This window comes from Gossypium hirsutum, chromosome D02 (assembly GCF_007990345.1).
Source record: "Gossypium hirsutum isolate 1008001.06 chromosome D02, Gossypium_hirsutum_v2.1, whole genome shotgun sequence".
NCBI lineage: Eukaryota > Viridiplantae > Streptophyta > Magnoliopsida > Malvales > Malvaceae > Gossypium > Gossypium hirsutum.
In genome coordinates, this window is record NC_053438.1 from 20,462,214 (window position 1) to 20,488,743 (window position 26,530).

The following is a 26,530-nucleotide window of genomic DNA, read 5'->3' on the forward strand; positions in this document are numbered from 1 at the left end:
CATGCCAACAGTATTAGACGCGCGCTTATACTGGTTGCACTTTAGTGCCCCTGATTGCACTCTAGTGCCCTTTTTTATACTTTAGTGCCCTATTTGCACTTCGATGCCCCTAATTACACTCTGGTGCCCCTATTCAGCACTACGGTGCTCTCTGATACATTTTCCCGAGTATTCAAGTTACTTTTTCTATAGTCCATCAAGCTATTTAAATCTATCTTTAAGTGAATAATGATTATTTGATACATGGTGATGATATGAAATTGAAATTGCTTGAATAGCATGATCATAGTTAAATTATTCAGTGAATTTGTGTACGATGAACTCACCTGTTCCTTGTGAATTATTATATCAGGTTTTAGTATCATGTTGTTTAAATTATTGCTTACATGTGATTCAAGGTAAGTTTATAAGTAAATTTTAATCCTGTGAACTTACTAAGCTATTTAAAGCTTACTCTATTTCATTTCTTATCTTCTATAGACAATTTGTGGAACAAGGTTTTCGAATCAACTTTAGAGCTCACATTATCAAGTACCAGTCTCAGTAGATATTGAAATCATTTTTACTTTGATTATGTGACATGTATATAGGTTGTTTTGGGATCATGCGTTTGAATTTTAAATGTTAATGTGGTAATGTGACTATAATGGTTTAAATGTAATGTTGATCTTGAAATTCATATGGTATGCTCAATTAATATAAGTGGTGTATGTATGTTTAGTTGATATATGCATAATCTTGAACCATGAAAGAGTTTTTAATGTGGTAATGCTTCAATTAGATGGTAAGGCATATGTGCAAAAATGACAGTTGTAATGTTTGGATATCTTAGGTCAAGCTGGTTTTGTGATATGCTAAGTTTTGACATGTTTCAAGATAGGAAATTGGTAAGTTCTATTTTGGCATAATAAGTGTTTGAATTATAGATCTTTAGGTATGCTTGAAACTTAGGGATGTGATATTTTGGTATCAAATGAATTGGGATGTTTATAAATGTTGTATATCTTGTTTGTGATGGTGCCAAAATGGCATATTGGTTAGGCATTTTTAGGTTGTGTTTTAACATGTTTGGTTTGATATTGAAGTGTATTGAGCAAGGTTTTAAGATGGCCATATAAGCATTTGAAAGTACCTTAATGAGTTGGTTTAATGCATTGTATATATGGTATGTTTTGGGTCAGACAGTTGATCACACAACCGTGTGCCACATACGGGTTATTGACATGGTCGTTTGTTTTAGGGAAATAGGTTGAAATTTGGTTACATGGTCACAGTTAGTTACACGGCCCGGTCACATGGTCATATAACTCAATGCTACACGATTTTAGTTTTCCCATAGCCTTGATACACGGCTGTGTGACCCCCGTTTTGTACTTTTTCCTTTCTTTTCTGTAAAGTTTCAAATTAGTCCATGTTTGGTACCGATCAATTTTAGAGCTTTCGTAAGCTCGATTTAAGCTCAAAATTGCATTCAAAACATAGTTTGTTTGAATGATTGAGATTTAATGAAAATATTTTGGTGAATCTTGATTTAAATTCACACGTTCCTATTATGTTTATTACTGTAGCATCTCGTAACCTGATTTCGACGTCCGAGACGGGTGAGAGGTGTTACATGGATCATCCCAGTTATCAAAATAATGGATAGATTTTAGTTATATTTATTAGTTATTATTTTAAATAAGGTTGTTTTACATTAATTATATGCAATAAAACTGCATTTTATAGTGAATATTGTACAAATGTTTTAATTATGATTTGAATTTTTAAAATTATTAAAAATATGTTAATCTATAAAATATCATTTTTTAATATTGTATAAATTTCTTAATTATAATATACAAATTTTTCTTATCATATTTGAATTGTTAATACATTAATATATTTTAATTATATTCAATGATTTGAATAATAAATTAAAAATATATTATTTAAAAAATTAATTAAAAGATTATATATAATGCATGCAACATTAAAAACTATAGTATATCTAAATATATAATATAGGTATATAGTTTCATAATTTATACTAAACATATATAACAATATTAAAATAATATTAAAATAATAAAAATAATATTTGTAATAAATAAAACATGAAGCAAATATTGATCGAAATCATTTAACTTCACTATTTGTCTTTATATTTAAAAGCAAATATTTTCGTTCAAAACAAATTCGAGTAAAATTTTGAGTACAAATCAAGTTTTATAATCTATTTTGTCGTTACACTAATAATAGTTACTCATAATTTTTCTTGGTATTGAGGTACGATGATGATAAAAGAAAAGGTGTTCTATTATTTTATTTAGGGCGTAAAATAATTAAAAATATCAATTAAACATTTGATAAAAAGCGACCACCATTCGAGGCTCATTGTAGCAATTAGTTGAACCCCTAACACAGTTTTCCGTTAAAATCTTTGATAAAAGTTATTATGCGGAAATTTTATGATATGATGATTTACGTTATGTGAAGAATTTAATTGATTTTTTAGTTATTTTATCTTGATTTATTAATTTTTTAATTATTTAAATTTAAATATTGTTGAGGTAAGGTGTGCTGCAATAATTTAAGTGGAACTTAGCTGAGATAGTGAAGCAACTTGTTGTATTTGCGTTGGCAATTTAATGAAACAAAATCTTTGAATTATTTTGTTGTGCTGATATTTTGAAGATAAAATAGTCCACTTATGGAAACCAACCTATGACCTTTGAAGATTGGATTTGAATCGATTGAATAAAGACAACCCTTGTATTGTGGAGAATTGGTTGGGATTGAGATGTTTACTAGAAGACCATATCTTCATCAAATTGTGCTTTTATTAGCATATTATATAATTGTTGTTTTCAATGGGTTGTTGTGTATTCATTTACTTACTATGTTAGTAACCTGAAACTAATATATGCTTGAGAGGTTTATCTAAATTTTGTATGGGAGCTTATTGAGAACATTTTGTTTTGTTTATTGAGGAATTGTTTTGAAACAATACAATTGAATTGTAAACTATTAGAGTTTATAGTCTAATTCTCAATAGGAGAATTTAGAGGTGTGTATTCTAATCTTTAAGTACAAAAGATAGTGGAATTATTCATTGAGTTAGGCTCCACAGACGTAGAACAATTAAATTGCATAAATCAACATTGGTGTTTTCTACAAAAACCAATCTGCATAAACCAATGCAATCAAGCACTTCCATTCATTATTCTTGAGTTTAGCAATCAACAACTTTAGGTCATAACAAATATTATTCAAATATTGTACAAAATTTAGAAAAGTTATAAAAAATTATAAAAAAATATTAAATTTTTTTGAAAAGTTTAGAAAATTATAAAATTATTAGATTCACTAAATATTATCATTTATTATTAATATATTATGAAGAAAATATTAAAATATTATTAAAATTATAGAAATTATAGAAAAATTATTAAATATGATAAAAATATTAAACAAATACAAAACTTATTAAATATTTATTGAAATTATTAAGAGGGTAATTATTTGATACACCACCAGTAGAGATTTTTAGACTCCATAAGTGGATTGAAGGTATGACAAATGTCACATTTATTTATATAATTTATTTTTTTATTTTTTATTTTTTATTACACCCTATAATACACTTGTCAAACCCTCAACTCTTTTTGTGAAGTTTAAAAAACTTCACTAGTAGTGTATCAAATAATTTTCCTTATTAAAAATCTATAAAAATATAATATATACATATAGGTTTTTTTTTGTTATTTTAAAGATTTGGAATCTTTAGTTTTAGTATTAAGGAAATGGGAAGCTTTAAGTGTGACGGTGATCAAACTTATATGAGGTGTCGAGTGAATAGTTTGAGTGACAATAAGTTTAATGTTTGATGGTAATGATTTTGGTTGAAGAGAGGTGATGCAAGAGGAGTTGATAAGGATGAATCCGGGTATCATGTAGAGCAATGATTTAGGAAAAACAAAAAGTAGTACTTTTTATTAAATAAAAAAATAGAAATTATTAAAATATTATATAAATTTTAGAAAATTATAAAAATAGAAAATTATAGATTAATTATATAAATTATTTAAAATTATAAAATAATTAAAATTACAAATTATTTTATAAATTTTTATCATTTTAATAATTTTTATGTTATTTTCTATAAAATTTTCTATATTTTTTATAATATTTCTATAATTTTAATAATCAATCAATTGCTTATAAACTAATTTAAAAAATCAATTAAACTCTCGTCAACTTTTTTTTATGTCAAATGTTAAATTAATTGACACATCATTATTTTTTCACTTTAACTGCCAAATCAACCGCCACATAATCATCTAACAACCCATTAGAAAGTCTAATATAAAACTATATTTTAAAGGACCAATTGATGTTAACTTTCAACTAATGGCTCAACAAATTACCTTTTTTATTAAGAATTTAATTCATCTTTAATTATTTTATAAGAACTTTCAACACTTAAGCTTTTATTTTTTTCACATAAAAAGTGGGTAAAAATAAAAAAATAAATTAGTGTTTGTATATTAGATTAAAGAGAAAATTAATAATTTTGTTAAAAAAAATTATCAATTTTGACAGTTAAGTATTAATATAACTGATAGAATAATTAAACAATGATGTTTGATATGTTATGTGTATCTTATATTAACATTAAGAGATTAATTTAAGCAACTAAATAATAATATATTATCACTTAATAATAAAAATGAGTGATTATCTTTTAATTTAATTTATATGAGACAAAATATAATATAAGTAGCTTTTCATGATACTTTAAAAAAGTAGCTTGGTATTGCATACGTTTAAGATTTTTTAGAATCGGGATTCCATATCACTCTTTTCTTTCAAAACAATCTATAACACCTTGAGAAATATATTCTTTTAAAAGGACTAATCAAATAAAAAGCTGCTACTGAATCAACTGCCAATTAATAAAAGCCTATGAAAAGTATCCAAATGAGGGAGAATAAACAATACTCAATTTAAGATAAGCAGGAATCGAGAGAGAAATCATGTCAGGCAGCAATAAGATAGGTACTAGAAGCTGACCGACAATATAATTGATGTCGGGCAGCGTGGGGAACAATAATTGGGACTTTGCTTGCTCTGTATGTGCCTACCCCCCCTGCACTTACCCTATTTGCCGGATTTCTCGGTTGCCGTGATATCTGGTCCTTTGAGTTTGCTCTCTCCCACTTATTACTTTATTATTATTTGCTTTTCCTCCTATTCACCTCATTTGTATTCGTATTTTAACAATATGGTATTTTTGTGTATTGTTATCCAAATTCTTGTTAGACAGTAGTTGGTTGTTTATTAATGAAATATTCAAATAGACAGTGGATAGTTGGTTGAGGTTGGTTTCGGAAAACAGGCATGGGCTTGTCTTGTTCGAGCTACCTGACTTTGACCGAGTCTTAACCTGTCCTTGCCTCTTTGGGTGGCACAGGTAGAGCCAAGACTCAAGGGAGACTGCGATTGCGACACTGCAGACAGAGGATCAAGAAGGGCTGTCCTTCCATAGTTGACCGCTGAATCAGACATGTGGCGAGTAAAGAATGGTGGTTACTGTTAATAGCCAAGCACGCGTGCGGCACCAGCGTCTCTAGCAGCAGTCAGCCGAGCATGGAATAGTGAGTCCACCTGACTTGTTCCCCAGAGTTTTTTTATCCTCTTGCTGGAGTTAGTATAATTTGAATTACCTTTGGTCGTTCAGACCTGTTTTTGACTGCCCAGACCTCCTGTATGAACCCTCTCCAAAACAAAAGTACAACACTATTATGCTTTTAAGATTAAAACTGACAAACATGCCTGTTTCCTTTTACAAATACGAGGATTATCATTCATGGTTTACAGCTTTGTTGTTTTTGAATACTAATTTTGATGTGTTATTTCGATGATGGTCTTCTAGAATCAACTCGATTGTTTCCATCTAATCTTTGTTCTGGGCATTCAACAATGCCATCCCCCAGAAATGATTTTGCAGAATATTCATTTCAAAACTTTTGTTAGGAATCCATTTCAAGCGAAGGAAGAAATGTAACATCCACAACTTGGGTCGGTATGGCCCAGATTAAAAAACTTTAAATTTTTACACAAATAATATAAAAATAAAAATAAATAATTACGAAAATAAAGTAAGTAAATAATTATTTACGAGAATAAGCATTTTTAATAGTTTTCGTGGATGTCGACACACATTTTAGTTTTCAAATGTACAAAGTTTCAATAAAGATTTTTAAAAGGTTAGCTTATGCTCGAGAATTCAAACGTTGCATCCTAACTTACGGGATACGACATCTTGTTGTCTCGGGATGAGAAACCCTTTTACATTCGTTCAAATCTATCCAAGCATTGTTTTAAAATATGGCATTAATAAAAGGGGAATCGTTTTCAATCTTTTCAAATTTTTGACGTTCGACTTTAAGACATTAATAAATCAATTCGGTACCAATTTTGGGCGTACGAGGGTGCTAACCCTTCCTCGTGTGTAACCGACTCCCGAACCTATTTTCTCAAAATTCGTAGACCTAAAATCGTTTTTAAGGTGATCCGATCACACATCAATAAAAGATCGGTGGCGACTCCATTTTTTTCGTTTTAAAAGTCGACCTTGTTTTTTCAAAATAAAAATAGTTTCGACACCATAATTACAAGATGTTTCCTGGATCTGAAGTACTAACTTTAATCTATTAACTCCATTTCAAAGGTATGTACCCCATAGTTAACACCAAGACTTCACTCAAAAGTCTAAAAGGAGTAACCCTTTTAATAGAAACATACACCTCAAGATCTCAAACCACAATCTCAAAACAATAAAATGACCTGAAATCAATCTCCTTGACAAATGGAAACTTGAAGGTGCTATAAACCTTGTTGCGCCAACCCCAAGAAACATTTCTTTAAGTGAAATTTCTCAACACCATGACACAATTGAATTAATATTCAATAGGTCACATAGATTGCCTCCAAGACATTCCTTTGATATAGAAAGTATCAGTACAACCTTTAGAAGGTTAAATATAGAGGAAGAATCAAATCCTAAAACACAAACAATAGATTTTAAGACCGCTAAAGCTTTTTTCTCTTCTATCCCAACAACATTTAGAACCAATTTACAAGAAATAGATAATTCCTCAAATATACTCCAACCATCTATGACAGACATGAAGAATGTCCCAAAAATTCAGCTAATATATAACCAACATACTCATCAATGATTAATAATGTTGGAACATTTTCAAATATTTATAGTTTTCCAATAACTATAAATGAATGGGTGTAATTAATCAAAAGTTATATTATTTTATTTTTTGAAAAAGAATTATAACTATTTAAATATTATTATTTGAATAGTTATAATATTAAATGAACAATTATGTGTTTATTTTGAAGACATTATTATTCAGAAAGACACTTATTGAAAGATGTCTCTATAAAGAGACATGAAAATTCCTATAAATAGGAATCAGATTTCATTTGGAAATCGCACCAACAAATTCTAATATTCTTTCTTTTATTCCTTCATTTTCAAATATTATTAGATTATTCTTTAAAGTATAATTGTAGAAATTTTTTATAGAAATTGAGTTTCTTGTTATACATTGCTCAGTGTGTAGTGGGTTATTCTCGTCAGTGCAAAACGTAAATAGTCATTGGCTTCATTGTATCCTCGAGGTTAATTTGCTTGGAACTCATTTGCACACCGAAGATAGGTGAGGGCGAATATAACCTTAAAGATAGTGACTTGATACACGCCTTAGAGCCTTGTCCTATTTCTTCTTTTTCTGTTCGAGTTTCGTTTGTGTGTTCAAGATTTTCTTCACCGGAGATTTGTACTAAAAATTTTAAGGTTATATTTCATGATGACTGCCACAACACATGAAAGTGAAACACTAAAGGAGTTGACTTTCAACTTTGTCAAACTTGATCGATTTGATAGTGGTAATTTTCGACGATGACAAAAAATATATACTTCTTATTATCAATTTTGAAGATTGCTTATGTTTTGGATACTCCAAGACCTGAAAAGAATGATAATGAATCTGTTGCTGCAACCCGAGAAAGAAAAAAATGGGACAATGTTGAATACATGTGCATGGGCCACATATTGAATGGTTTATCTGATGGTTTGTTTGACGCCTACCAAAACAAGGTCACCGCTAAAGAATTATGGGACAAATTGGAGACAAGATACATGACCGAAGATGTTACAAGTAATAAATTTCTTGTCAGTCGTTTCAATAATTATCAAATGGTTGATGGTCATTCTATTATGGAATAATTCCGTGATATTGAAAAGATGTTGAATCAATTCAAGTAATATGATAAGAAAATGGATGAAATGATTGTTGTATCCTCCATAATAGACAAACTTCCTCCATCTTGGAAAGACTTTAAAAGAAGTCTAAAACATAAGAAAGAGGAAATATCTTTTGAGGATTTGGCAAATCATCTTTGTATTGAAGAAGAATATTGAAAGCAAGATCAGAGCCTAAATTCTGAAAATGCCAAAGTGCTTGTTACGGAGGAAGTCCAAACTACTAAACCATTCAAGAGAAAGTTCAAACAGACTGATAGAGCACCTAAGTTAAAAAAGAAACAAAAAGAGGTCATGCTATCATTGTGGTAAGCCGGGACATGTCAAGAATGAATGTCAATTTTTAAAGAAGAAATCATCTTCTAAGGCTGATAATAACGAAACGTTTGTTGCAATTATATTTGAAATTAATATGGCACAAGATGATAATACATGGTGGATTGATACCGGAGCAACCAACCATGTGTGCAAAGATAAAAGCATGTTTACAAAGATCACACAATGTGAAAATGACAATGTCTTGTATGTAACACCCCGAACCCGAAACCGACACCGGAGTCGGACACGAGGTGTTAACTGACTTTAACCCCTTATAAAATTTAGTTTCCAGACACTGCCCAATCTGTGTACTAGTCGTTTTAAAAATCATATCTTGAGTTTCGTAACTCGAAAATCAGTTTCGTGATTTTTCCCAGAAACTAGACTCATGTGCCCATCTATGTATTTTTTTCTAGAATTTTTGGTCGGGCCAATTAGTACAGTTTATTAGTCAAAGTCTCCCATGTTGCAGGGGTCGACTACACTGACCTTTGCCCATTACGACTTGGATATCTCCCTGCACGGGGCTTCAATACTGATGCCGTTTGTTTCTATGAAAACTAGACTCAGAGAGGAATCTGTACATATATGGTACGACCCCTAATTATCTTTGGTTAATTTATAATGAATTTCCAAAGTCGGAGCAGGGAATCCAGAAACCGTTCTGGCCCTGTCCCACAAAAATCTGATTATCTCTTAATATACTGCCCATATGATCTTTTCGTTACTTCCTCATGAAAACAGACTCATCGAGCTTCGATTACATAATTTATTCATCAATTAATTCCACTCCTACTATTTTTAGTGATTTTTCAGTCTCATGACACTGCTGCTGCCAGCATCTGTTATGAAAGTAACTAGGTCCATTTCATGCCTACCCTTGATCCAACTCAATCGAACATTCGTGCCATTTTCGCATGGCTTAAAGTTTACATGCCAAAGTTCAAACACAACGTAATAGCTTATACATGCCAAAATGTTCTTCTAAGCCAACTAAGAAGAAAGTACCAAAACTTGCTATCCGGTGTGATGACTTCGATGACGGCCTGACCCCGCAAAAATAGATGAGTCCAAGCAACCTATAATGGGTGACAAGGAAACACCGAGTGAGTTTATAACTCAGTAAGTCATAAGCAATGCACTACCATCCATCAATAACATTATCACAAGAGGAAACAAAATGGAACGAGACAATTTACTCCATCCATACCGAACCATACCATAGTTCCTCCAACCTATCGATTCAGTTTCATATCAATTCATGCATTCACATTCCATATACTCATCAATAGGACATTGAGGCATTTTCATAAATCAATTTATTTTCGTTACAATCAAACGACTAAACGGCCTTTCACCCATCCTACGATAAATTTTATGTACGTGACTTCAAGTATATTTGTCACATAGGTTCAAACTTACCGAGCTCAACACCAAGTATAAGCATAGCACCTATTAGCCATGTACTCAAGACACTTACCCGATCCGCTGTCCGCGATCGACTCAATAGTGTCGCACACATAGTGTCCATAATGATTCACGAATGTATATTGAGTCCGCACACTCAGTGCTATATAATCAACTCGCACACTTAGTGCTACGTAATCAAATCGCACACTTAGTGCTACATAGTCAAACTCGCACACTTAGTGCCGCATGGTCAATTCGCACACTTAGTGCATCATATTCATTTCGCACACTTAGTGTAACATAGTCAAATCGCACACTTAGTGCTGTACAATTTAATCCCGCGCACTTAGCGCCAATCTCATGGTCATAAATGGTTATACCCGCACGTTTAGTGCCGAGATCAACAACTCAGTACATCTTACCTCTTTTCTTTTCATTCAACAATTTCATCATCACATACGTACATGCATATATATATATGTATATTTATTCATTCCATTCAGCATCAATACATAAACATTATGACCATTTGAAATAATACCAACTACATGCTTAATGACTTACCTTGTGTTGGGTAAGACGGTTCCAACTCGGCTACTCAGTGATCTTTTCTTTGCCTTTGCTTGATTCTCCTCCTTTAGCTCCTTGAGCTTAATCAATAATTCACTAGTTTAACCATCTTGTTAAACATTCATAATTCAATTACACATGCTTATGTATGTTTGTATATTCGGCAACCATCCTCACTAATTACTCATGTTGATGGCCGAATGGATGTATGTGTGTACAATGTCAACTATAACATCATGTAATTCCACATATGACTACATTTCTTAAGTTCCACATCTTAATGCCCATTATACATAATCAAATTTAACATCATATATATATTTACTCATGTGGCCGAATATACATACTCCCATATAATATCAAGTACTCACTTTAAGTATATTGCCGAATATACTTAATCATACACACACCTAACCAAAATAATTTCTAAAATCTTTATATCATTTATAATACATCTAATTATCCTTTTTCACATTATCAACTCAAATCACATACATTATTTACTATAACATCTTTACATTCGGCATTGGTGTCAACCATAGTAGCCGATTCTTCCTACTTTGTACCCATGCATCTATTAATCCTTAGTTGGTTCAAACACTTCACACACTAGGATTCATCAAATTTTTAACAAGAAATAAAATCTCTAATCCTCAAACTACCATGGCCGAACCTTCATGGAGTTGCTAAGACTCCTCATTTCTACTTCTCACACACTCTCACATCCAAACCCTTTTATTAAACACCCAAAGTCAACCATCTCCTTACCTCATCACCAAAGACATCAAAATACCAACCAAGAACGTAACATTCATGGCCGAATGTCATCTCCATCATTTAACAAAGTTTGAACCATGGCTAGGTAGATTTTGAACTTACAACTTAAAATATACATGAATCTCAAAGAATAACATTAAACATACCTCAATCTAGTTACATGCATGGCCAAACTTCCTCCTAATCCTCTTCCTTAGGATTTTCGGTCAAAAGAGGTTGAAAAAGGATGAACAAAACTTTTCTTTTCCTTCCTTTAGCTCACGGCAATGGGGTGTATGCATGAGACCATTATTATTTTTTTTTCTTTTATTTTCATCACCCTTCCTTTCATTATTTAATTATCATGCTTATTATTTTATTTTCCTTACCATACATCACTAACACAACATGTTGGTGACATGTTTCCACCCATAGCATGGCTGGCCACTACATATTAGGGAGGGGGAATTTGACATGCAAGTCCCCTTTTTCTTCCACATGCACTAATAGGTCCTCATGCATTGACCTATCACATTTTAAAATTTTCTCATATAAGTCCTATTGACTAAATTCACATGCAATCGACTAAATCGAAGCTTGAAATTTTCACACATTCATGATTACATATTCTAGACAATAAACATCACATTCAAACCTTTCGGTGACTCGGTTTAGCGGTCCCGAAACCACTTCCCGACTAGGGTCAATTTTGGGCTGTCACAACTCCCCCTGACTTAAGAAATTTTCGTCCTCGAAAATCTTACCGGTAAATAGGTTTGGATATCGTTCTTTCATCGAGCTCTCGGGTTCCCAGGTTGCTTCCTCGATCCCGTGTTTGAGCCACAACACCTTAACCAACGGAACCCTTTTATTTCGCAACTCTTTCACTTCACGAGCTAGGATACGAATCGGTTCTTCTTCATAGCTCAAGTTAGATTGAATTTCAACTTCTGAGGGATTAATCACATGTGATGGATCGGATCTATAACGTCGAAGCATTGAAACATGGAAGACATCGTGCATCCTTTCAAGTTCAGGGGGCAAAATCAATCTATATGCAACCGGCCCCACTCGTTCGGAAATTTCGTACGGCCCAATGAATCTCGGGCTCAACTTGCCTTTACGGCCAAATCTGAGTACCTTCTTCCAAGGTGACACTTTAAGAAACACTTTATCTCCCACCTGATATTCAATGTCCTTTCGTTTTAAATCCGCATACGATTTTTGACGATCTGTGGCTACCTTCAGACTTTCGCGGATTACCTTTACTTTTTATTCGGCATCTTTAATCAAATCAACTCCGAAAATTTTACTTTCACCAAGCTCGGTCCAAAACAATGGCGTACGGCATTTACGACCGTACAAAGCCTCATAAGGTGCCATCTTAATACTCGATTGAAAACTATTGTTGTAAGCGAATTCAATCAAAGGTAAATACCATTCCCATGAACTACTGAACTCGAGGATGCAACATCTCAACATATCCTCAAGTATCTGAATTATCCGCTCGGATTGACCATCGGTTTGGGGGTGAAAAACGGTGCTAAAATGCAGCTTGGTACCCAAAGCTTCTTGCAATTTCTTCCAAAATCGTGAGGTGAATCTCGGATCTCTATCCGACACGATAGAAATAGGTACTCCATGTAATCTCACAATCTGAGAGACATACAATTCGGCTAGTTTATCCAATGAAAGATCCGTACGCACGGGGATAAAGTGAGCCGACTTAGTCAGCCTATCAACAACAACCCAAATCGCATCCTTCTTACTTGCGGACAATGGCAGTCCGGACACAAAGTCCATTGTGACTCGGTCCCATTTCCACTCGGGTATCATAATCGGCTGAAGTAACCCTGAAGGCACTTGATGTTCCGCTTTCACTTGTTGACATATTAAACATCTCGAAACAAAGTCGGAGATGTCTCGTTTCATACCATGCCACCAAAACCGATGTTTCAAGTCGTTGTACATTTTCGTGCTCCCCGGGTGGATTGACATTCGGCTACAATGGGCTTCGTTCAGAATCATCGGAATGAGTTCCGAATTCCTTGGAACACACAAACGACTTCTAAACCTCAAACAACCATCATCATCAATCTGAAACTCCGATTCCTTGTTCGGAACACACTCAGCTCGTTTTGCAACCAATTCATCATCGACTTTCTGAGCTTCACGAATTTGATGAGTCAATAATGGTTTGGCTTTTAATTCAGCTACTAACACATTGTCAGGTAGAACAGACAAGTGTACATTCATCGCTCGCAAAGCAAACAGTGATTTCCGGCTTAAGGCGTCCGCAACCACATTAGCCTTTCCCGGGTGGTAATCAATGACAAGCTCGTAATCTTTCAACAACTCAAGCCAACGTCTTTGTCGCAGATTCAAGTCTCGTTGAGTCATCAAATATTTGAGACTTTTGTGATCCGAAATCACATGGCACTTCTCACCAAACAAATAATGTCGCCATATTTTCAATGCAAACACAATGGCGGCTAGTTCGAGATCATGGGTCGGATAATTTCTCTCGTGTGGCTTCAATTGTCTCGACGCATAGGCCACAACTCGACCTTCTTGCATCAATACGCAACCCAACCCAAGTAGGGATGCGTCACTATAAATGACAAACTCTTTACCCGATTCGGGTTGCACCAAAATTGGAGCTTCAGTCAAATGAGTTTTCAGTTGATCAAAGCTTTTCTGACATTTCTCCGTCCATTCGAACTTAACATCCTTTTGAAGTAGCTTCGTCATTGGTGTGGCTATCATCGAGAAACCTTTGACAAATCGTCGGTAATAACCGGCGAGCCCTAGAAAGCTCCGGACTTCGGTAACATTTCTCGGAGGCTTCCAGTTAAGTATGGCTGAAATTTTGCTCGGGTCAACTCGAATACCCGATGCGGATACCACATGACCCAAGAAGCTAACCTCTCTTAACCAGAACTCACACTTACTGAACTTAGCATATAACTGCTTATCCCGCAAAATTTGCAACACTAGCCTCAGATGCTCGGCATGTTCGGTCTCATCTCTTGAATAGACCAAGATGTCATCAATAAACACAACTACGAACCGATCCAAATACGGCCTGAAGATTCGATTCATCAAATCCATAAACACCGCAGGGGCATTAGTGAGCCCAAACGGCATCACTAAGAACTCGTAGTGACCGTACCTCGTTCTGAAAGCAGTTTTGGGTACGTCCGAATCTCGAATCCGCAACTGATAATAACCCGATCTCAAATCTATCTTTGAAAACACCGATGCTCCCTTTAATTGATCGAACAGATCATCAATACGCGGTAACGGATACTTATTCTTTATCGTCACTTTATTCAGTTGACGATAGTCAATGCACAACCTCATGGTTCCATCCTTCTTTTTCACGAACAATACTGGTGCACCCCAAGGTGAGAAACTCGGTCGAGCGAAACCTCTATCCGTCAATTCTTGCAACTGAGCTTTCAACTCTTTTAACTCGGTTAGTGCCATACGATACGGAGCGATCGAAATTGGCGTAGTTCCAGGTACAAGCTCAATACCAAACTCTACCTCCCGAACAGGTGGCAAACCCGGTAACTCTTCAGGAAAAACATCCGGGTATTCACAAACCACCGGCACCGATTCGGGTTTCTTTTCTAACTCCTTGTCATCAAGTACATACGCGAGGTATGCTTCGCACCCTTTCCTTACATATTTCTGGGCCAACATTGCTGATATTACAGCTGGCAACCCCCTTAAGTCCGCAGACTCAACTCGGATTATTTCGTTATTTGCGCACCTCAAATCGATAGTCTTGCTTTTGCAATTCACAACCGCATCATGCGCGGTTAACCAATCCAAACCAAGAATAACATCAAACTCGTTGAACGGCAGAAGCATCAAATCGGCCGGAAAACAGGATTCTCGGATTATTAGAGGGCATCTCTTACACACTTTATCAACAAGTACGCATTGACCCAAAGGGTTTGATACTCGAATTACGAGCTCAGTAGACTCAACAAGTATAGTCTTACTGGTTGCTAAGGTTTTGCATACATATGAATGAGTAGAACCAGGGTCAATCAATGCAATCACTTTAGTATCAAAGAGAGTGAAGGTACCAGTGATGACGTCGGGGGAGGATGCCTCCTCTCGTGCGCGAATGGCATATGCTCTAGCAGGAGTACGGTTCTCGGCTCGATCGGCCGTATCAGAGGCCCCCCTCTGACTACCACCCCTGCCTCCTAAAATTCTCGGTGGTCTACCTCTAGATGTCACTCCACTAGGTCTTGCACCTTGAATCTTATTCTTCTCATCCAGCTCCGTGCAATCTCTAGTGAAGTGGTCCTTCGAACCGCATCCGTAACAGGCCCTGCTAGTAGACTTGCCCCAACATTCACCTAGGTGTCGTCTTCCACATTGGGGACATTCAGGTTTCTCGTGACGATTATTGCCCACACTAGCTACCGAAGTAGCTCGGGAGCCCATCGATGGTCTTGCCCTGATGGAAATTCCCGTAGTCGCCCTCGACTTATTAATGTCCTCCCTGAACTTCTTTACAGCTGAGAACGGAGCTTTACCCGTCGATCTTTTACGATAATCTCTAGCTTCAAATTCAGCCTTCCTCTTCTCCTTTCCAAGTTCTTCCGCCTTGCAGGCTCGTTCGACTAGTGTTACGAATTCTTTTATTTCCAAAATACCCATTAGTAGCTTTAAATCTTCATTCAATCCTTCCTCGAATCTTTTGCACATAGCAACCTCATCAGCTACACACTCCCGGGCATACCTACTGAGTCTTACGAATTCATGTTCGTATTCAGATACAGTCATACGGCCTTGCTTGAGTTCCAAGAACTCCTTACGCTTCTGATCAATGAACCGTTGGCTAATAAATTTCTTTCGGAATTCCGTTTGAAAGAAGTCCCAAGTTACTCGCTCGTTCGGGACTATGGAAATCAAGGTCCTCCACCAATAGTAGGCTGAGTCTCGCAACAAAGATACAGCACATTTTAGACATTCGTCGGGTGTGCATGACAATTCATCGAACACCCGAATGGTGTTATCAAGCCAGAACTCGGCCCTTTCGGCATCATCAGTTACTATGGCCTTGAACTCCTCGGCCCCACGCTTCCTAATCAAGTCTACAGGTGGCTTACTCAGCCTCACAGGATCAGCGACTGATGGCATTACAGGCTCTTGGGGTGGATTATTCAAATTTGGGAATTGTTGGACAGCCGGGTTGGTTCGGGCATATTGCGCGACCCACTCATTCATCATGGTAAAGAAGGCTTGTTTAGCCCCCTCACCTTGATTATTCGCAGATGACTGAGGTTCAACAGGCGGCGTCCCTTGTGCAGGAGCAGCCGCTACGCTCTCAACGTCATCCGCTAGGGTTCTTTCTTCACCGGGGTCCATTTACTAATCAAAACAAAAACATTTCAACCGTCAGAAGTCATCACACATTTATACATTAACATTCGGCATGTATAGCTAGACTCATACGCGCTATGGTAGTCCTAGAACCGACTAAACCATAGCTCTGATACCAATCAAATGTAACACCCCGAACCCGAAACCGACACCGGAGTCGGACACGAGGTGTTAACTGACTTTAACCCCTTATAAAATTTAGTTTCCAGACACTGCCCAATCTGTGTACTAGTCGTTTTAAAAATCATATCTTGAGTTTCGTAACTCAAAAATCAGTTTCGTGATTTTTCCCAGAAACTAGACTCATGTGCCCATCTATGTATTTTTTTCTAGAACTTTTGGTCGGGCCAATTAGTACAGTTTATTAGTCAAAGTCTCCCATGTTGCAGGGGTCGACTACACTGACCTTTGCCCATTACAACTTGGATATCTCCCTACACGAGGCTTCAATACTGATGCCGTTTGTTTCTATGAAAACTAGACTCAGAGAATAATCTGTACATATATGGTACGACCCCTAATTATCTCTGGTTAATTTATAATGAATTTCCAAAGTCGGAGCAGGGAATCCAGAAACGGTTCTGGCCCTGTCCCACAAAAATCTGATTATCTCTTAATATACTGCCCATATGATCTTTTCGTTACTTCCTCATGAAAACAGACTCATCGAGCTTCGATTACATAATTTATTCATCAATTAATTCCACTCCTACTATTTTTAGTGATTTTTCAATCTCATGACACTGCTGCTGCTAGCATCTGTTACGAAAGTAACTAGGTCCATTTCATGCCTACCCTTGATCCAACTCAATCGAACATTCGTGCCATTTTCGCATGGCTTAAAGTTTACATGCCAAAGTTCAAACACAACGTAATAGCTTATACATGCCAAAATGTTCTTCTAAGCCAACTAAGAAGAAAGTACCAAAACTTGCTATCCGGTGTGATGACTTCGATGACGGCCTGACCCCGCAAAAATAGATGAGTCCAAGCAACCTATAATGGGTGACAAGGAAACACCGAGTGAGTTTATAACTCAGTAAGTCATAAGCAATGCACTACCATCCATCAATAACATTATCACAAGAGGAAACAAAATGGAACGAGACAATTTACTCCATCCATACCGAACCATACCATAGTTCCTCCAACCTATCGATTCAGTTTCATATCAATTCATGCATTCACATTCCATATACTCATCAATAGGACATTGAGGCATTTTCATAAATCAATTTATTTTCGTTACAATCAAACGACTAAACAGCCTTTCACCCATCCTACGATAAATTTTATGTACGTGACTTCAAGTATATTTGTCACATAGGTTCAAACTTACCGAGCTCAACACCAAGTATAAGCATAGCACCTATTAGCCATGTACTCAAGACACTTACCCGATCCGCTGTCCGCGATCGACTCAATAGTGTCGCACACATAGTGTCCATAATTATTCACGAATGTATATTGAGTCCGCACACTCAGTGCTATATAATCAACTCGCACACTTAGTGCTACGTAATCAAATCGCACACTTAGTGCTACATAGTCAAACTCGCACACTTAGTGCCGCATGGTCAATTCGCACACTTAGTGCATCATATTCATTTCGCACGCTTAGTGTAACATAGTCAAATCGCACACTTAGTGCTGTACAATTTAATCCCGCGCACTTAGCGCCAATCTCATGGTCATAAATGGTTATACCCGCATGTTTAGTGCCGAGATCAACAACTCAGTACATCTTACCTCTTTTCTTTTCATTCAACAATTTCATCATCACATACGTACATGCATATATATATATGTATATTTATTCATTCAATTCAGCATCAATACATAAACATTATGACCATTTGAAATAATACCAACTACATGCTTAATGACTTACCTTGTGTTGGGTAAGACGGTTCCAACTCGGCTACTCAGTGATCTTTTCTTTGCCTTTGCTTGATTCTCCTCCTTTAGCTCCTTGAGCTTAATCAATAATTCACTAGTTTAACCATCTTGTTAAACATTCATAATTCAATTACACATGCTTATGTATGTTTGTATATTCGGCAACCATCCTCACTAATTACTCATGTTGATGGCCGAATGGATGTATGTGTGTACAATGTCAACTATAACATCATGTAATTCCACATATGACTACATTTCTTAAGTTCCACATCTTAATGCCCATTATACATAATCAAATTTAACATCATATATATATTTACTCATGTGGCCGAATATACATACTCCCATATAATATCAAGTACTCACTTTAAGTATATTGCCGAATATACTTAATCATACACACACCTAACCAAAATAATTTCTAAAATCTTTATATCATTTATAATACATCTAATTATCCTTTTTCACATTATCAACTCAAATCACATACATTATTTACTATAACATCTTTACATTCGGCATTGGTGTCAACCATAGTAGCCGATTCTTCCTACTTTGTACCCATGCATCTATTAATCCTTAGTTGGTTCAAACACTTCACACACTAGGATTCATCAAATTTTTAACAAGAAATAAAATCTCTAATCCTCAAACTACCATGGCCGAACCTTCATGGAGTTGCTAAGACTCCTCATTTCTACTTCTCACACACTCTCACATCCAAACCCTTTTATTAAACACCCAAAGTCAACCATCTCCTTACCTCATCACCAAAGACATCAAAATACCAACCAAGAACGTAACATTCATGGCCGAATGTCATCTCCATCATTTAACAAAGTTTGAACCATGGCTAGGTAGATTTTGAACTTACAACTTAAAATATACATGAATCTCAAAGAATAACATTAAACATACCTCAATCTAGTTACATGCATGGCCAAACTTCCTCCTAATCCTCTTCCTTAGGATTTTCGGTCAAAAGAGGTTGAAAAAGGATGAACAAAACCTTTCTTTTCCTTCCTTTAGCTCACGGCAATTGGGTGTATGCATGAGACCATTATTATTTTTTTTTCTTTTTTTCATCACCCTTCCTTTCATTATTTAATTATCATGCTTATTATTTTATTTTCCTTACCATACATCACTAACACAACATGTTGGTGACATGTTTCCACCCATAGCATGGCCGGCCACTACATATTAGGGAGGGGGAATTTGACATGCAAGTCCCCTTTTTCTTCCACATGCACTAATAGGTCCTCATGCATTGACCTATCACATTTTAAAATTTTCTCATATAAGTCCTATTAACTATATTCACATGCAATCGACTAAATCGAAGCTTGAAATTTTCACACATTCATGATTACATATTCTAGACAATAAACATCACATTCAAACCTTTCGGTGACTCGGTTTAGCGGTCCCGAAACCACTTCCCGACTAGGGTCAATTTTGGGCTGTCACATTGTACATGGGAAAATCTTTCACTGCAGCAATCAAAGGCAAAGGGTCTGTTAAACTACAATTCACTTCTGGAAAGGTTTTAACCTTAAATGATATATATTATGTACCAGAAGTTAGGAAGAATTTAGTGTCTGAAGTCTGTTGAATAAGTTTGGTTTCAAACTTGTTTTTGAGGCAGATAAATTTATTTTTTTCTAAAGGAGGAATTTTTGTAGGGAAATGATATATGTATGAGAGTATGTTCAAACTCAATATTATTAATAAGAATAAAAATATTATTTCTGCTTATATGGTTGAATCTTTTTGTTTGTGGCATTATAGATTAGATCATTTGAATTATAGAAAATTGAATGACATGTATACGTTAGATTTAATTCCTGTTTTTAATATTAATATTGAAAATGCAATACATGTATGTTGACTAAAACTACAAGAAACTCTTTCGCTAAGGTTAAAAGGAAAACAAAATTGCTTGATTTGATATATAGTGATTTATGTGACATGCACAATACTCCTACATTAGGTGGAAAGAAATATTTTGTTACTTTTATTAATGATTGTTCTAGATATTGTTATGTATATTTATTGCATTCAAAAGATGAAGCGTTTGATAAATTTAAAGTTTATAAATCTGAAGTTGAACTTCAGTGTGAATCATTTATCAACTACTTAAGATCGGATAGGGGTGGAGAATACTATAATCCAAGTTATTTTGAATCCACTAGAATTGCCCATCAAGTTTTAGCCCCTTACACACCACAACAAAATGATGTAGCTGAAAGGAAAAATAGAGTCTTGACTGAAATGGTAAATTCAATGTTATCATATTCAGTTCTTGGACAAGGTTTTTTGGGAGAAGCTGTTCTAACAGCTTGTCATATATTGAATAGAGTTCCTAATAAGGAAACTAAAATAACCCCCTATGAACAATGGAAGAAAAGGAAGTCAAACCTTAATTATTTTTTAGGGTTGTAAACCTATTGTCCTAGTTCCAAAACTAAACGTAAAAAGTTAGGTGAAAGAGGAATTGAATGCATATTTATAGGATATGCACATAATAGCAAGGCATATAGGTTTATGGTAATTGAACCAAATGATTCAATTTCAATTAATGTTGTTATTGAATTAAGAGATGCTATTTTTGATGAAAATTGATTTAATTCTATATCAAGACAATTACAGCCACAACAATTGATTCATTCTTCAAATGAGAATGAGATTCCATTGGAACAAATTGATAATAATGATAAATCTTGTCAAGAATTAAGAAGAAGTAAGAGGATTAAAAAGGTTAAAGATTTTAAACCAGATTTCATTATGTTTCTTGTAGAAGGAAAATGTGAAAGTATATGCAATAAGATACATTATTGTTATAATACGAAAACTGATCCTATTACATTTGAAGAGGCAATGAAATCTCAAGACTTTGCTTTTTGGAAAGAAACAATAAATGATGAGATGGATTCAATAATGGGAAATCAAAATTGGATCTTAGTTGATATTTCACCAGGTTCCAAACCAATAGGTTGTAAATGGATTTTCAAAAAGAAAATGAAGGTTGATGGAACCATTGATAAATTTAAAGCAAGGGTAGCCAAAGGTTTTACACAAAAACAAGGTATTGATTACTTTGATACCTATGCTCCAGTAGCAAGAATTGCTACAATTAGACTCTTAATATCACTTACCTCTATATATAATTTGGTTGTTCACTAAATGGATGTTAAAACTACATTTTTAAATGGTAAATTGGAAGAAGAAGTGTACATGGAACAACCAGAAGGATTTTTTGTTCCAGGACAAGAGCATAAGGTATGTAAGCTTGTTAAATCTTTATATGGATTTAAACAAGCACCCAAAAAAAATGGCACCAAAAGTTTGACAAGGTTGTTTTAGCTAATGGCTATAAAATCAATGAATCTGATAAGTGCATATATAGCAAATTTGAAAATGGAAAATGTGTCATAATTTGCTTATATGTAGGTGACATGCTCATTTTTGGCACAAATTTGGAACAAATAGAAAACACAAAGAAATTCTTGTCAAACAACTTTTCTATGAAGGATATGGGTGTAACAGATGTTATTCTTGGGATTAAAATAACTCGAGATGAAAGCAGTATAGCTTTATCACAATCACATTACATTGAAAATGTGCTTATAAAGTTTGATTTTTTCAATTGTATACCAGCATCTAAACCCATGGATCCTCAAATAAAATTAGTATCTAATGCTAGTAGGAAAATTGATCAATTGAAATATGCAAGTCTAATTGGTTGTCTTATGTACATAATGGCTTGTACAAGACTAGATATTGCATATGCTGTTGGGAAATTGAGTAGGTACACAAGTAATCCAAGTAGTTTGCATTGGCAAGCTTTGAATAGAGTACTTAGGTACTTAAAGAAAATTATTAACTATGGATTATGTTACAATAGATATCCTCCAGTTTTAGAAGGGTATTTGGAGGCTAGTTGGATTACAAGTTTGGAAGATCATGCATCTACTAGTGGATGGATCTTCATTCTTGGTGGATGAGCCATTTCTTGGTTTTCCATGAAACAAACATGCATTACTGATTCCACCATAGTAGCAGAATTTATTGCATTGGTCACTGCATCTAAAGAATCAAAATGGTTAAGAAATTTGCTTTATGATGTGCCTTTATGGCCTAAGCTAATTTCACCTATTTCTATCCGTTGTGATCGTGAGGCTACTCTAGCAAAGGCATGTAACCAAGTATATAATGGAAAGTCTAGACACATTGGATTAAGACATAGTTATGTCCGACAATTAATCTCTGATAGAGTGATCATTATTAATTATGTGAGGTCAAGTGAAAACTTGGTGGATCTTTTGACAAAAAGTCTTGCTAGAGATGCAGTAAAAAGAACCTCAAAAAGGATGTGACTCAAGCCCATTAATTAGAGTCACCCATGATGGAAACTCGACTCAACACTTGGTATAACGTCAAGTCCTGAGTTCAATAAAACAAAGTACATCATTAGTATGTGACTGTTAGCACTATAAATAAATTCATCCTAAGATTAAAATGCTAGGTACCCGTAATGATAAGGGAATGATGAGTAATGTACTTTTAATGGACCCATAAGATAAATATGTTAGAGTGTTATAATTGCGGGAACACTCTTGATGGGATCTACCTATGTGAGTGGAAGTGTGGCCGCTTCTAGGAGCTCAAGGGATTAGCTCTGACAACACTCATGAAAAGAGGATACAAACACATGGCCATAATAGTGTCCCTAGATACTATGCATTGACAGATGTTGAAATCATTATGTGAGATATGTTCGGTTAATCAAATGGAATAGTTGGTTCAAAGCTTAGGGTCCCTTTGGATTCTAACGCACTACAGTGCGTTGATAAATTTCCCCTTTATTTTCAATCGGACTGCACTGGGATTGGACTGGACAGCCTTTGGAACATTTTGCTTCCAGCACAGTGAGGAGCTTCTACCGCACTGGATAGCCTTAAGCTGACTGGTGGTAAAAGCTCCAGCTGGGGCAGTAGACATTGGGAAGACAATAATACCCATACTTGGCTTGGCTGATGCAAAATACTCAGACGTATGTATATAAACACACACATTTATAGAAGCAGTATATGAACGAACATTGATATTTTATACATGTTATGTTAGACATAATTGAGAAAACACCCTATATTTTAATCCAATCAACAGCAGTAAATACATAACCATTGATGTTTATAAACAAAGGAAAGAAATTGAAAAACCCAGTAGGGAAATCGTCAACATAGCTGATGAGCATTTTGAGTTTGCTGCCACCTTCAGAAACAAAACAAGAAAAAAAAACGAACCTTGGTATGAGGCCAAAGTTGATCAGGAAACACATGCATTGTGCAACCTTCTTTACCCGATTCCCACTCCACAACATGGTGCTTGCTAAGACACCTAATCCAAAGCAAAACCAGAAACAATCCTACTGCCTCAATTTGAAGAAGCAACCGTAAATGGGAATGGGAAATGGGAATGGGAAATGGGAGGAGGGGAATCGATGAAAGAGGAGAAATGGGAATGGGAAATGGGAGGAGGGCACGGTGGAAGAGGGGAATCGATGGAAAAGGGAAGATGGGAATGGGGAAATTGCATTGTATTTGTATATTTTAAAAATAAAAAAATATATGTAATGTATTTTAAAAATAAAGAAATATATGTAGTGTATTTTAAAAATAAAAAATATATGTAGTGTATTTTAAAAATAAAAAATATATGTAGTGTATTTTAAAAATAAAAAATATATTTAGTGTATTTTAAAAATAAAAAATATATGTACTGTATTTTAAAAATAAAAAATATATGTAGTGTATTTTAAAAATAAAAAAATATATGTACTGTATTCGGTTTATTCGAATTACTTGAAGCATGAAGATCCAATATTTTTCTTGATTCGCATACTAATTTTGAACTTAAATCATGATAATAAAAAACTATGGGATTTGTGAAACAAATTAGGGAAACATTTCTTGTGAAGATATAGAACAACCCCAAATGTACAGAGAACTTAAACCAGTTGAATCAAAGACTCTAGTGTATTTTAAAAATAAAAATGGCCAATATTAAGAGATATTCCAAGTTATTCATTCGACAAGCAAGTTTTAATAGTTATTGCAACAATGGTTTTGCATAATTACATTCGAAGACATGCTTGGTCAAATGATGAGGATTTTCGAGAATTTGAGAATATACCGGACATGCCAGTCTCTTCAAGCCAGTTTGACAGAGGTGAATCGAGTTCTTCTAACAGAGAAAGCGACCTTGAAATCATAATGTTAAGGGAAACCATTGCAACTAGTTTAATGAATCAATATTTGTAAACACATTTTGTATCATAACCTAATTTCTAGTAATAATGAAACTTGTTATGTCTTATGTTACTATATTTTTTATTAAAAATCATCCGTTTAGATACTTCAAAATTTGATCCAAGTATAATGTTATTATTTGTGAAAATAATATTTATCATTGTTATAAAAAATATTTAATTATAACTATAAAAAATTAAAAATAATTATCATTTTATCTAATAAAGAATTTAAATTAATTATATAATTCATTAAAATATTGGAAGATACATTTTAATATTTTATTAAATAAATTTTTCATATTTTAATAATTTTAAAAAAGTAAAATAATTTAAATAACTTCTATTATATATCAATTCTAATATGAATAACTTCTATTATATATCAATTCTAATATGATGTCCTTAATAGTCATTTTTCATTCTTACCTCACCGCTACAACTGCGTTTGAATCCAAACACACACTCCACCATTGTTTCTAATCTCACCGCTACAGTACCCAATCTCACCGCCACAGTAACTAATCTCACCGCCACCGCTGTTTTTAACCTCACCGGAGGTAAACACACCGCCCAACCAAACTAGCCCTTAGTCTACCATGCAATTTCGATTAACTTTAACATGTTTTCACTAAGTGAATGTTCAATCGTAAGATACCTTCATTTATGGAAATTAATTTCCAAGAATATCAAAATCCAAAATATTTTGAAAATGGAGGGAGATTGTTGGAACATTTTCAAATATTTATAGTTTCCAATAACTATAAATGAAATGAATGGGTGTAATTAATCAAAAGTTATATTATTTTATTTTTTGAAAAATATTTATAACTATTTAAATAATATTACTTGAATAGTTATAATATTAATTGAATAATTATGTGTTTATTTTAAAGACATTATTATTTAGAAAGACACCTATTGAAAGATGTCTCTATGAAGAGACATGAAAATTCCTATAAATAGGAATCAGATTTCATTTGGAAATCACACCAACAAATTCTAATATTCTTTCTTTCCTTCCTTCATTTTCTAATATTATTAGATTATTCTATAAAGTATTACTGCAGAAATCCTTTATAGAAATTGAATTTCTTGTTATACATTGCTCAGTGTGTAGTGGGCTATTCTCGTCAGTGCAAAACGCAAATAGTCATTGGCTTCATTGTATCCTCGAGGTTAATCTGCTTGGAACTCATTTTCACATCGAAGATAGGTGGGGGCAAATATAACCTTAAAGAAAGTGACTTGATACACGCCTTGGAGCCTTGTCCTATTTCTTCTTTTTCTGTTCGAGTTCCGTTCATGTGTTCGAGATTTTCTTCACCGGAGATTTGTACTAACAAATAATGCAATACTAGGGGAAAGTTCAGAAAATTTTCTCTAGAAAAATTTTTTGGGATCAATAAAGAATGGTGCAAAAAGAACACTTATATTCCAACAAAAATAAATAAAAAATTACTTTAAAAATTATAATAATAAAAAAGAGAGCATTCTCCAAGAATATTATAAATTTATGAATACCC

At 34.4% G+C, this 26,530-nt stretch overlaps 1 long non-coding RNA gene across 1 annotated transcript; it reads left to right on the forward strand.

Moving 5' to 3' along the window:
• Nucleotides 1-4,859: 4,859 nt before the first annotated feature.
• On the forward strand, nt 4,860-5,903 carry LOC107908394 (uncharacterized). Its single transcript, XR_001687010.2, has 2 exons — nt 4,860-5,177; nt 5,456-5,903. It is a non-coding gene; the product is annotated as an uncharacterized lncRNA (long non-coding RNA).
• Nucleotides 5,904-26,530: the final 20,627 nt, after the last annotated feature.